General features: G+C 42.4%; 1 non-coding gene across 1 annotated transcript; it reads left to right on the top strand.

Annotated features, from left to right (window-relative positions):
• The first annotated feature begins 10,088 nt into the window (after nt 1-10,088).
• On the top strand, nt 10,089-10,170 carry trnas-gcu (transfer RNA serine (anticodon GCU)). Its single transcript has one exon. It is a non-coding gene; the product is annotated as a tRNA-Ser (tRNA).
• The last annotated feature ends 2,984 nt before the right edge of the window (nt 10,171-13,154 follow it).

Below are 13,154 nucleotides of genomic sequence, written 5' to 3'. Positions count from 1 at the left end.
CCTGTCTTTAATCTTCTGCTCTACAATACTGGTCTGAAGAGCCTTCCCCAACCCGGACCCCATTAATATTTACAAAAATATTCAAATATAAGAACCAGCCAGTTGTCGAATCTTCTCGTTGTATCTTCCTCTGTAGATTTTCTCTCCAGGTCAGTGTCGATGCTTTTTTCGAATGTAATCTCTTTCTCCAGATAGTCACCTCTCGTAGATCTTACTAGCATCCGACATCTGTTGGACTCTTAGCTGCTCTCTTTGCTGTTTTTTGCCACTCTGGTTAACTGTTCAACATGTCTGATATTTGTTCCACAAACAGTCGGATCTTTTCACTGATTTTAATATTGTTAAACCTTGATTGGGGCATAATTTAAACTAATTAGGCGAATTCGATTTTTTTTTATCCATGTAACAAAGCTGTTAGTTTTTTCGACTAAATGTTGTGTTGTTACCTTGTTCTGGACTCCTTGTGCTAGCCATAAATTTCAGCACCCTTTAAAGTATATATCCTACGACTTCATAGCACTGGGTTTTGCCAAGACAGTCTATTACGCTCAACATCGCTCTCTGTCAATCTCATGAGACTGAGATTTGAACAATCTCTGGTCGAATTGATTCAAACGACCCTGATCTCATAACCTCAGATTTAACACGCCCCCTTATGTATGTCTTATCATATTAATTGATTCCTCACTGTGTTACTTCAGCACACGTTGAGAAGAAATTAAAAATGAATACAACTTTCACCTTTGTGACTGCAAATGGACCCAATGTTGCTGCAGCCAACCGATTCAGCTGTCAGTGAAATAGCCCACATCTTTCCTGAACCGCAATGAGATTGCATAGCATAGTGGTAAATTTTCATGCGTTGAATTAGACCCAACATCATTTGTGAGGACGAAATTTACTGGGATATAAAGATATGATGAGATACATGGGGGTTGGTGATTGGAATATGGTCAGGAAGGATATGGTGAGAGTTCCCTTGATACAAAATCGTTCGAGACAACGGAAATTAGATTTACTGGGAGATAAAGCCAAGAGATAAGAAATTAAGGAGTTTAATGGGATGGTGGGATAGATGAAGAATAAGCGGAAAAAATCAGGGATGACTGAGTCGTGTCCTAATGGAGGTTTTTCAGCGGATGTGAGGTTGAGGTAAGGGTAAATAGGAGGGAAATTCCCTCATTGCGGTGCGTGTATAACTAAAGGTTAGAGCTTCAAAACCAGAGAGGAACGACAAAGAAGTTTACAGCAGGTACTTTCTATTCTGAGAGTTATTGAAATCGGAGTTGATTTTACAGAAAGAAAAAAAAATAAAAGCTGTTTCCAGAATATTTGAAAAGCCACATGTGGACACACAAGGAGCGAATTTAACAGTGACAGGAATTCTGCGCTGCTTGGATGGGGATGCAAAAGTGGCACACTCACGAATTGTTTAGCTTTCATTGGAAAGAAATTGCATAACAACTGCAACTGAAGAAGTTAAGTATAAGAAGAGCTGGTGGTGTTGAAAGGTGTCGCGGCTGGTTCTATGTGAACTACTACAAATTGTAAATATACTGATCTGTTTGTTATAGCTTTACAGTAAACGGAAGCCAGTTAGCTCACTCCGCTGGCTAACTGGTTTATGGTATAGAGTGAGACTAACAATGTGGGATTAATTGTCGCACTGTCTCAGGTTGCCCTAAGGATCATCATATCTCCTACCCACCTGATCTGTAATACAATGGTGATTCTAATGAGTAGGAATGACCCTGTAGATGTCAAGCATCATCATCATTGCCATCTGTTGCCTTGAACATTTGGTCACAATGACCAGGAACGGAACTGAGTCCATTTAATACTCACTGATCTCCGCACGAAAAACCCAGCAAAAAGACTCGTCCTTATTCCTGTCTGAACGCTCTGTTCTGCACAACAGCAAAACAATTTGTTCTGACTTTCCCAGATTCATGAACAACATTCAATCTACCCAAAGAGATAAATCTAATTCCTTTCGAACAGTTTAATGAGCTGTGCGAGTTTGCAAGAAATGGGATAATATGAAACGAGTTTAACAGCCTTTCCAAGAATGTATATAGTGGAGGGTCAAAGATTTGAAAAATGTCATCATGCTAAAACATTACCTCTGTTTTTTGATCCACAGATGGATAATCGCCTGTGGAATATGGACAGCTTTCCTGCTGATAATTGACACATTTCCCAAATACAGTATAATCCCACAAATCAGAAACTGGAGGTTTACAATAAATGCTGCTTTATTAGAGGTTATTTTTCAAATTCACTTCAGTCTGTTACACCAATGATCCCTGATCAACATCAGGAAAAGCAGCTTCAGATAATAATTGAAATTACAGCTGCAGCATTTCACACGATGTTAAGTGATGATGGATTGTTCCACGGGAGCAGCAGAGCGCCAACCTGTAACGTGCGCTATTCTTACCTCTGGGACCTTCGAGCAACCTGTTCTACTTTTGTTGCAATCTGAAATTAAAGTTAAGGCAGAGGAGGAGCAACTGACCTGTGACTATTGGAAACCAGGCTCAGGAAGGGGACAGAGAAAAATGTTTTGCAAATTAGACTTGATTGAAAGCTGCATTTCCGTGGGTCACTTCCCTGTTTACAGACAATGTTACATTATCACTGTCACAGGGCTTTGCATTCGGTTGGCTTCAGTTCGGCAGAGAATTTGATTCAAAGACACTTCACTAACTTCCTTCTGAAGTTTATACAGACAACATGAAACACACTGCACTCATCATCAATCTTCACCATTCTTACATCCGAGGACGTTGCATAGTTTTCATGAATACTAAACAAATAAGAATGTTAAACATGAGTAAATTGTATTTCAGTTTAAATTGTAAAATGATAAGAATGCATAATAAGATACAAAATCACTTAAATTCATGTTTATTAATGTGGCCAGAACTCTAGCCCAGCAATCGGGAAATCTGTCCCTGAATCCCCAATATCAAATGGGCAGCACAAAAATGCACTTACTGGAATTTTACTGAGGGAAGAGAGTCCACAGCCCATTTCTCTCTTTCCCACCAGCTCAGCACCTTTCTCTCTCTCTTAAATAAATGATATTTGGAGGAAGTTCACAATCAAAGTTGCTAGGTTCCAGGGATGCTCTTGCACCTGGCTGTGCCGGTGAGAGGAAGCTTCAGAGCATATCCGCACTTATATCCCGTCATAATGCCTGCAAGTGGAGGGACATGGCTGAATACTCTGCCAATCGAGACAGCTCAGTCCACGGGTATGGGATAAACAGCACGATCCCAGTGGGAACATTCTGCAGATCAGACGCAGTCCACTTTATCATTCAGATTATACAAGAGTGAGAGCGCTCGAGAAGGCCAATCGGTCACTCGCACCTGTGCCAACTCGGGAGTTGCAAAAGATTGGTGAAAGTGGAAAGTGGATTTGTTCATGTTTCAAGTGTTTCCGTGAAGCAGGAAGCAGAAGAAGATACACAGTGAAGCGATTGAGATCTGACTAAAGGAGCAGCAAATAAGTTGTACAGCGTAGAGGAGAGCTTTGAAGTATTGAATTCTGGCTAATGGGACGATCATGGTTTTACTCGGCCACGCTGCTACAGAAGAAATGATGTCAGTGTCTCTCAACATTGTGATGTCACAGGCAGATATCGCCGTTACACTGCAGGAAATTCCTTTTTCAAATGTGAGGGCAGTCCATATGTAAAGGTGCAGCTTATCTATCGAATCCTTTTACAAATATAATTCCACTGCACCTCAGTGTGTTGTATTGTCTCCTTTCCACTTTACCTGTCATTGTGCCTACACTGAAGTTGATTTTCTCTTTCTGCGTGTCTTTTCCAGTCTGGGTGATGTGACGCAGTTGTACTGACCCATCTTCTGACAGAACTTTCCACTTCACTTCAGCCCGCCCTAACTTCGCTATCTGATACCATTCCCGTTGTTTAGATGTTAAGCGCTCGTCTCAGATCCAGCCTGCCCTCATCCAAAATAAATGGAAAACTCAGTCACACTGATCACTGCAATCGAGGGATATATTCACTCTAAGGTCATTGATAATTCCAAGGATAAAGTTAGGACTGCAGATGCTGGAGATCAGAGTTGGTAGTGTGATGCTGGAAAAGCACAGCAGATCAGAAAGCATCCGAGGAGCAGAAGAATTCAGGTTTCAGGCTTAAGCCCTTCATCTGGAATAAAGCTTGTGAGTCGGGCTGAGAGATAAATGGAAATGGTGTGGGGTTGAGGGGAAATAGCTGGAAAGCAATAGATGGATGAATAGGAGGGAGAAGAAAATAGGTCAGAAATAGCAGTGATGGAATGGGTCGAGAGGGCGTTGGCGAGTTGAAGGCTTGTGCTTGGGGGAGGGGAAATGAGGTAACTGTTCAAATTCACATTTATCCAGTGTGGTGTTCGGATCCCAAGCCGGAATGTGTGGCGTCCCTCCTCCAGGCGTTGAATGCTAATGGTTTGGCAGTGGAGGAGGTCCAGGACCTGTATGTTTTTGTTGGGTTAGGAGAGGGAGTTGAAGTGTTCAACCACGGGATGTTGAAGTTGGTGGGTGCGGGTGTCCCAGAGATGTTCTCTGAAATGATCTGCATGAAGGTTTGCTGTCTCCCTGATGTAGAGGAGACCACACTGGGTGCAACAGATTCAGTAGATGACATTGGTAGCTGTACAAGTGAATTTCTACTGGATGTGGAATGATCCATTCGGGCCTTGGCTGAGGTGAGGGGAGTGGTGTGGGTGCTAGTTTCACCCGTCCTTTGGTGAAAGGTGCCAGGAGAGGGTTATGGGCTGGTGGGGGGATGTGTGGACCTGAAGAGGAGGTAATGGAGGGAATGGTCTTTACAGAATTTTGGCAGGGCTGGGCAGCGAAATATATCTCTGGTGATGGTGTCTGTTTGGAGGTGGCATCAGTGGCAGAATATAATGCGTTTATGTGGAGTTTGATGGGGTATAAGGTGAGCACCAGGTGGTTCTGTCCTTGTTGCATTGAGAGGCGTGGCTTCAAGGGTGGTGGTGTGTGAAATGGAGGTGTTGAACTAGAGGGCGCTGTCAACCACGTGGAAAGGCAATTTGTGATCGTGGAAGAAGGAGACCAACTGGCTCTTTCTGAGGTGAAATTGGTCACCCTGGAAACATATGTGCTGGAGGTGGAGGAATTGGGAATAAAGAATGGCGTTCTTACACGAGATAGGGTTGGAGGAGATGTAGTCTAGATACATGTGGGAGTCGGTGGGCTTGTAGTCTATGTCTGTAATTAGTCAGTCGCCAGAGTCGGTGATGGAGAGGTCCAGGAAGGTGGGGAAGTTGCCAAGATGATCCGGATAAATTTGAGGTCGGAGTGGAGGTGTAGGTAAAGTTGTTGAGCAATTCAACCACCTCGTTGGAGCACCAATTGGCCCCAAACATTCATCAACGTAGCGTAGGAACAGGTGGAGGATGGTACCTGTGTAATTGCGAAAGATGGACAGTTCCGCGTATCTGACAAACAGACAGGCATAGCTAGGTCCTATGCGGGTGCCCATGGCTACCAGTTTTGATGGAGGAAGGAGGGGAATTGGAAAGAGAAGTTGTTGATTGTGAGGACCAGTTCAGCCAGGTGGATGAGGATGTCGGTGGAAAGTTCTGGTTGGGATGGTGTGAGATTAAGATATGGAAGGCTTGTAGACTTCTGTCATGGTAGATGGATTTGTACAGGGACTGGATGTCAATGGTGAAGATGATGCGTTGAAGGCCGGGAAAACGAAATTCTTGGAGGAGGTGAAGTGCATGGGGGTGTCACGAATGTAACTGGGCATTTCCAATACTGGGGAGAGAAGATTGTGTCGAGGTAGGAAGAGATTATTCGGATGGGACATGCTCAGGATGAGACAATAGGTCGACTGAGACAATCAGGTTTGTGAATCTTAGGAAGGAGGTAGAATCGGGGAGTGCATGGTTCACGGACAATGAGGTTGAAGGTTGTGGATGGGAGATGCCCAGAGGTGATGAGATTGTGGATGGTCTGGGAGATGATGGTTTGGTGAGGGGAGGAGAGTTTGTGATCGTGGTCTGTAGGAGGAGGTGCCTGCGAGTTGGCACCTCGCTTCAGCTTTGTTCCTCTTCCAGAATCACAAGCCTAATTCCTGATGAATGCCTAAATCGTCCATTCTCCGGCTCCTCAGATGTTGCCTGACCCGCTGTGCTTTTCCAGTACAACACTCTCCACTCATTCATTATTACTGTCTCATTTCACACGACCAGGTCCATGCTGTCTGTTTGATTCTAATGAGCACTGTTCTCATGAACTGCGACAAAATCTGCCAATCTAAAACAAAAACAGAAATTGCTGTAAAATCACAGCTGTGCTGGCAGCATCTGTGCAGATGATTCACAGTTAACGTTTCACATCCATTGGGTCCATCTCTCCACAGATGCTGCCAGACGTCCTGAAATGTTCCAGCAACGTCTGTTTTTGTTTGATTTTCAACATCAACATTTTTTTTTCATTTTTGTTTTCTTATTTACTGCAAATATGATTTGGCTCAAGATTACGTTAAATGTTTTAAATATGACTGTGATGGAACGGCCAGATTCCACCAGCCGGCTCCTTTTATTTGGTTCACGTGACCAATGCCTTTCCACTTGGTCACCGCGCCCTACAGCTGCACTGCATATAAATTGACAAAATTGTGGCATTCTCTCGGATTGGTAATCAGGAGGGAGATTGATTGAAATTATTGAAAACTTAAGATAAACTGATTAAATACGGGATATAAAACGGGAAACTAAAAGGGAAAGAGAGAACAGCGAATGATAATTTCTTGACAAGACTGAAATATAATTGCTCAAGATAAAGAAAGTGCCTTCATCTGCAAACATACCATAATATGAAATGTAATTTTTGGGACAACCAATTCCAACAGATTGCAAAATCTTAGTTTTAAAGTCTTGCTGCAACTGTTTTGGTTTTAGTGAATGCACACATGAGACTCAGTGCTGTAATGGTCTCCTAAAATGGAAAAGGAAATCCTTGCCTTCGAGGATACGTGGGGAATGTTCACTGATTCATCCCAGTAATGGCAGGACTGTCCTCAGGAAGCGTATGAGTAAAATCTTTCAATGTTCCATGGAGTTTCGAATGAGTGGTGAAGGGAATGTCTCTACTCACAAATTAATCATTCAGTAGAATTCAATACAGGGACCCATGAAATGATGAACAAATTGAACAAGAACACGGACATACAATACACAATAGCTACGACCATTACAATGTGAAAACTGTTGATTTCAAATCGACGGTGGCCTTTGGTGATGGCATTTACTGTCCAGAACCAGTCTGCACAGGAATGACGGGAGACACACTATGAAGTATTTGAACTTCAGTCGCCTTTAGAAATAGCTGAGACTGACTCCGGACACGGGGATTTAGAGATGTTGGCCTTACAAACCTTTCAGACATTCCGTAGAAGAATAAAGGAAGTGATAGAAAATGTTCCTCTCCATGGAGACGATGTTCATGAACTGGATAGATAGTAATTTACCTTATTGGAGTTTATAAATAGAGGCGTCATATTTAAAAAACAAAGAGTTCATAGTGTAACTGCAAAATCTTTTGGTCATACTCAGTGGGAACATTGTGTGCAATCCTTGTCCTCATTCTCCACCAAAAACATGTCAAGAAGTTAGAAAGGGCACAGACACTGTTTCCTGGATAGCAAGATATTAGAATGCTAAGTGACGTTGTTTTCTGAGACATAAAAATATCAGAAAGGATACAAACGGGATTATAGAAAAAATGAAGGAATTTATTCACGAGATTTGGAAATGCTGGAGCAGAAACACGCAAGTTTGATGTAAAAAATGAGATTTTCACATAACGTGAGGTTTGAATGAATAAATTGGCGAAATTCCCTCTTTCCATTGAATCAATAACTTTCGTTAGAGCTTGAAAACCATTAGTGAATGATTAAGAAAAGTTTGGATTAGAGTTTCTTCCACTCAATAGAGTTATTTAAATCGTGAAACGACTTTCCAGAAATAAGACGTAGAAGCTGACTTCAGAGTATTTTAAAAGATACACTAACAAACGTACAAGGAGAGAATTTACCATTGAGTGAAAGTCAGAGTGATTGCGTAACAATTTCGAATATGTTGACTTCAGACACAAAGACATTTCATGAACACGAACAACTGAATAAGACTGAATTTAACAAGTTCATGGATTGGTAAGGTGTGGCATATTATTCAAGGTGAAACTCTGTAAATGTAGCTGATGTTGTAAAATAACTGCAGACAGAAATTATATCCTAATGAGTAGGAATTGAATCGTCACTTGGAGACGCAACACCTACTTTAAAGATTTGACCACATTCACATGATGTTATGTACATTTCGTACATTCTTAACTCCACCCAAGAAATCCACCAAGAAGACTCTGTCCTTTTGTATTGTTAACCCCCTGTACTTCTCTGCAGCACGCAATTTAAGATAAAATATGCTCAGACCAAAATTCAGTTCAATACAATATTCAAACGGTCCTATGTGATTTTTTGTTTATTATTGCAATAACCTTTGTGAGTTTGCAACAATCTGTGTAACATGAAACCAGTTTAACATCTATTTTCCTGGAATTTAACGCAGTGCACATGGGAAACATTATCCATCTGCTGAAAAATCACCTTCGGCTCTCTCTCCACGTATGTCTCTTCACGTTTTAGATACTTGCAGTATGTTTGTTGATCAAAAAGTCATTATCCAGAAAAGGTCGTTTCTCAATCCACAAACACGGGTATTTTCCCATAAACTTGGCTTTGCTCAATATCACCTTCTGTCTGTATCCCTCAACCCGACGATAAATTGAAGTTGCTTCATTTGAGGCTCAAAATTAAAACTTCGGCACAGTACACCCCACTATACTTAAACAGAGATACCGTGCACTGGTCACCTTCAGCACAGGAGCAACACATTAATGCTTACCTCCACATTCCTGGTTTTACCTTAACGTTTGGGAAACCGAGTTTCTCTGATTCCATGGCTAGTAACGGGGATTTTGTGATCATCTTCACCAGTGGTTCTGTCCCCGCGTGAGGAAAATGGTGAGGTACTCATTGTAAAGATGGATAGATTGATGAAATGTACCATTTCATCTTTTGCCTTCACTAACCCGTTAGCTTTTTATTTTGTTTTGCATCTGTAGAAATTTTGAAATCTTCATCATGAACAGACTCAATGACAGGTCTCCATTGTGTCTCTGGCATCAAATTTCAAAGTGTAAACTTCGTCTGAATTCTTCCACCGCAGTCCGCTGTTTGGGAAGTGTTCCTGTTGTGGGAAATGCACTTCCCCGTGCGTCAACTGCTGCTCCCAGCATGCGCTCTGGCACTGCACTCATTTTCCTTCTGACACTTGCTCACTGTGTTGCTGTGATCATACAGTGACTTGGTGTCTCACGGCCCAGGAAAATGATACAGATCAAGGTTTTTGCATTGGTGAGTTCAATTGTCAGTTTAGCCATATTTAGGATTTTGAAATTGTCTGTTCTGTACACAAGTGCCTGTCAAAAACATCTGAGCGGAAGTTAGGTGTTCCTATTGAGGTGTTCCATTGAGCACGAGGCACTCTCCTCCAGTCTGGAAAACAATTCATCACAGGCAATTTACAATAGACAGCAGGTGCAGGAGTAGGCCATTCTGCCCTTCGAGCCAGCACCACCATTCATTATGATCATGGCTGAAGATCCTCAATTTGTATCCTGTTCCTGCCTTATCCCGATATCCCTTTATTCCACTATCCTTAAGAGCTTTCTCCAACTCTTTATTGCAAGAACACTTCCTGCTGTCTCGGGTTCTTCATTCCGTTGACTTCAAATCTTCACAGAATTCAACAGACCTTGTTACATATTCATTTCCTCATTTTTGTTCAGATCACTGTGTGCATCATGTGACAGTGGGAGTGCACTTTTCCCACAACCCAGGGGTCAGACCATAGTCTTGGAACCGTACTGTGTTATTTATCATTTCACCAACACCAGGGAGAAATATCTGCTGCTCTGCATAATTTACACAATTCAATTATTCATAAGGTAATAGCTTTTTCTGCATCTGTGACGAGGTGGCCGAGAGGTTAAGGCGATGGACTGCTAATCCATTGTGTTCTGCACGCGTGGGTTCAAATCCCACTCTCGTCGCTGTCATCAACGGCATTTCAGTGGTGTTGTTTTCAGATGATCACAGCTATCGTTGGAGCTCCAATAGTCAGTTCATATGCATAGACGCTATTACAAAATTTCAAAGAATAGTTCAAGCCTGTGGACTGAAATGTAGGTTGCATTGGGATAATGAAAAGGAGCGCGGTTTTCTTTTTCAAGTCAAGTTGCTGTGAACGTTTTTTTGTATGAAAGGCATCCAGGAAAACCAAATAACGAGAGCTGCGAAGTGCATGGTTATGCAAAGTGATTCTTAATGAATATTTTGTCAGATGAAATCTGAAGGAGGTTGAGTAGAAGTAATTCATCCTGGTGAGAAGAGCACAGCGAGACAGCACAAAATCATGGAGATATTTCAAAGGGGCAGGGCGTGGGTGTAGGGGCACTGAGAACTGGCTGTAAATGCACACTGGAGAATTGCCAATGTGGGTGCCGTGCATGGGCACGGAGAGATTTACACATTGGTCTCGCCCTCGCCCCTTGCTTTCGCCATTGATGAATGCTGGACATAAGGCACAGATAAACACAAGATTTGGGAATCAAGCTCCCTCTCGTTATGCACACACTGGATGCATCACATTGATCTATGAACAACTGGAGAAATCAGCATGTTACCTATAGGGAGTTAAACTAAATTGTGGATCAATAACTGCAGATTCATGCAACATAAACATGAAAAATAATTTAAAATGTAGGGTGTAGGTTTGCTTGCTGAACTGTAGGTTTGATATCCAGACATTTCCTTACCTGGCGAGGTAACATCATCATCAGTGGCAACCTCCAAGTGAAGCGAAGCTGTTGTCTCCTGCTTTCTATTTATATCTTTCTCCTCGTTGGGGTTCCTGTGGTTTGTGGTGATGTCATTTCCTTTTCGTTTTCTGAGTGGTTGATAGGTGATATCTCGATCTGTGTGTTTGTTTATGGCATTGTGGTTGGAGTGCCAGGCCTCGATGAATTCTCTGGCGTGTCTTTGCTTAGCCTGTCCCAGGATAGATGTGTTTTCGCAGTCGAAATGGTGGTATTTGTAATCCGTGTGTAGGGCTACGAGGGAGAGAAGGTCGTGTCTTTTTGTGGCTAGCTGGTGTTCGTATATCCTTGTGGCTAACTTTCTTCCTGTTGTCTTACGTAGTGTTTGTGGCAGTCATAGAACATAGAAAAATACAGCGCAGTACAGGCCCTTCAGCCCTCGACGTTGCGCCGACCAAAGCCTACCTAACCTACACTAGCCCAATAACCTCCATATGCTTGTCCAATGCCCGCTTAAATGACGCATAAAAGTCCTTGCATGGAATTTTGTAGATGACGTTGGTTTTGTCTATGGGTTGTTCTGGGTCTTTTAAGTTTGTTAGGTTTTGTTAGAGAGTGTACGTGGGTTTGTCTGCTACTCGGATTCCGAGGGGTCTTCTTAGTATGGCTGTCATGTCTGAAACATCTTTGATGTATGGTAAGGTGGTTATGGTTTCTGGCTGTGTTTGGCCTGCTTGCCGTGGTTTGTTCTTGAGGAATCTGCAGACTGTACTTTTTGAGTATCTGTTCTTGTCGAATACGTTGTATATAGGTGGTTCTCTTCTGTTTTTCGAAGTTCGTCTGTGCTGCAGTGTGTGGTGGCTCGTTGGAATACTGTTCTGACGCAGCTTCGTTTGTGTGTGTTGGGTTGGTTGCTGGTGTAGTTAAGTACTTGGTCAGTGTTTGTCAGTTTTCTGTATGTGCAGGTTTGTAGTTCTCCGTTGTCCTTTCTTTCTCCTGTGACATTCAGGAATGCGAGTTTGTTGTCGGTTTCTTCCTCCTTGGTGAACTTTATGCCTGTGAGGGTGTTGTTGATGATGTTAAATGTCTTTACTATCTTGTTTTGTTTTGTGATGACAAAGGTGTCATCTGCATAGCGGACCTAGATTTTGGTTTGATTGTTGGTAGGGCTGTTTGTTCTAGTCTTTGCATTACCGCTTCTGCTATGAATCCTGATAGCGGAGATCCCATTCGTGGGCCGTTGGTTTATTTGTAGACTATGTTGTTGAAGGTGAAGTGGGTGGTGAGGCACAGGTCCACTAGCTTCATGATGTTTTCGTTGGTAATGTGATTGATGGTGGTTGGTGTGTGTGATGGTCGCTTCTAAAAGTGTGGTAAGTGTTTCCTTTGCCAGGTCGATGTTGATGAAGGTGAACAGTGCTGTTATGTCGAATGAGATCATTGCTTCCCCTTCATCTACTTTGGTGTTTTTGATGATTTTTAGGAATTCCTGGGTGGAGTGGATGGAGTGCTGTGACTCTTCTATGAGGTATTACAGTCTTGCGTGTAGTTCTTTGTCCAGTCTGTAAGTTGGTGTTCCGGGGAATGAGATTATGGGTCTGAGGGGGCTCCTGGTTTATGGATTTTTGGTAGTCCAGTTCGACTTGGGCAACACATTGATCCTGGGACAGTCTAAGCAAAGACATGCCAGAGAATTCCCAGAGGCCTGGCACTCCAACCACAATGCCATAAACAAATACATAGATCTAAATGCCATCTATCAACCCCGCAGAAAACAAACCGAAAATGACATCACCACCAGGAACCCCATCCAGGAGAAAGATATAAATAGAAAGCAAGAGACAACAGCTTCGCTTCACTTGGAGGTCGCCACTGATGACGTTACCGAGCCAGGTAATGAAACGTCTGGTTATCAAACCTACAGCTCAGCGAGCAAACCTACACCCTAAACCTCAACCTGAGCTACAAACCTTCACAAACCTTGCGATTTAAAGTGTCTTTATACGCATACCATTAATAGACTTTTCGTTATAAGACCCGTCTGGTTGAAAGAAGAAGACACCACATTTCAAGATGGATGACAACGTTACCAAGTTTGTTTTGAAATTGAGAACTATTTGATCATTTTACACAGTGAACAAGTTAATTTTAAATAATGCAAACCACATTCTCTCACCTGGAATAAAAGTGTAATTTCAATATAAACATTGTCCTTGCTA

Source organism: Chiloscyllium punctatum, chromosome 1 (genome assembly GCF_047496795.1).
Source record: "Chiloscyllium punctatum isolate Juve2018m chromosome 1, sChiPun1.3, whole genome shotgun sequence".
Classification (NCBI taxonomy): domain Eukaryota; kingdom Metazoa; phylum Chordata; class Chondrichthyes; order Orectolobiformes; family Hemiscylliidae; genus Chiloscyllium; species Chiloscyllium punctatum.
The sequence above is the reverse complement of the archived record's forward strand: the minus strand, read 5'-3'. Positions and strand labels throughout refer to the sequence as shown.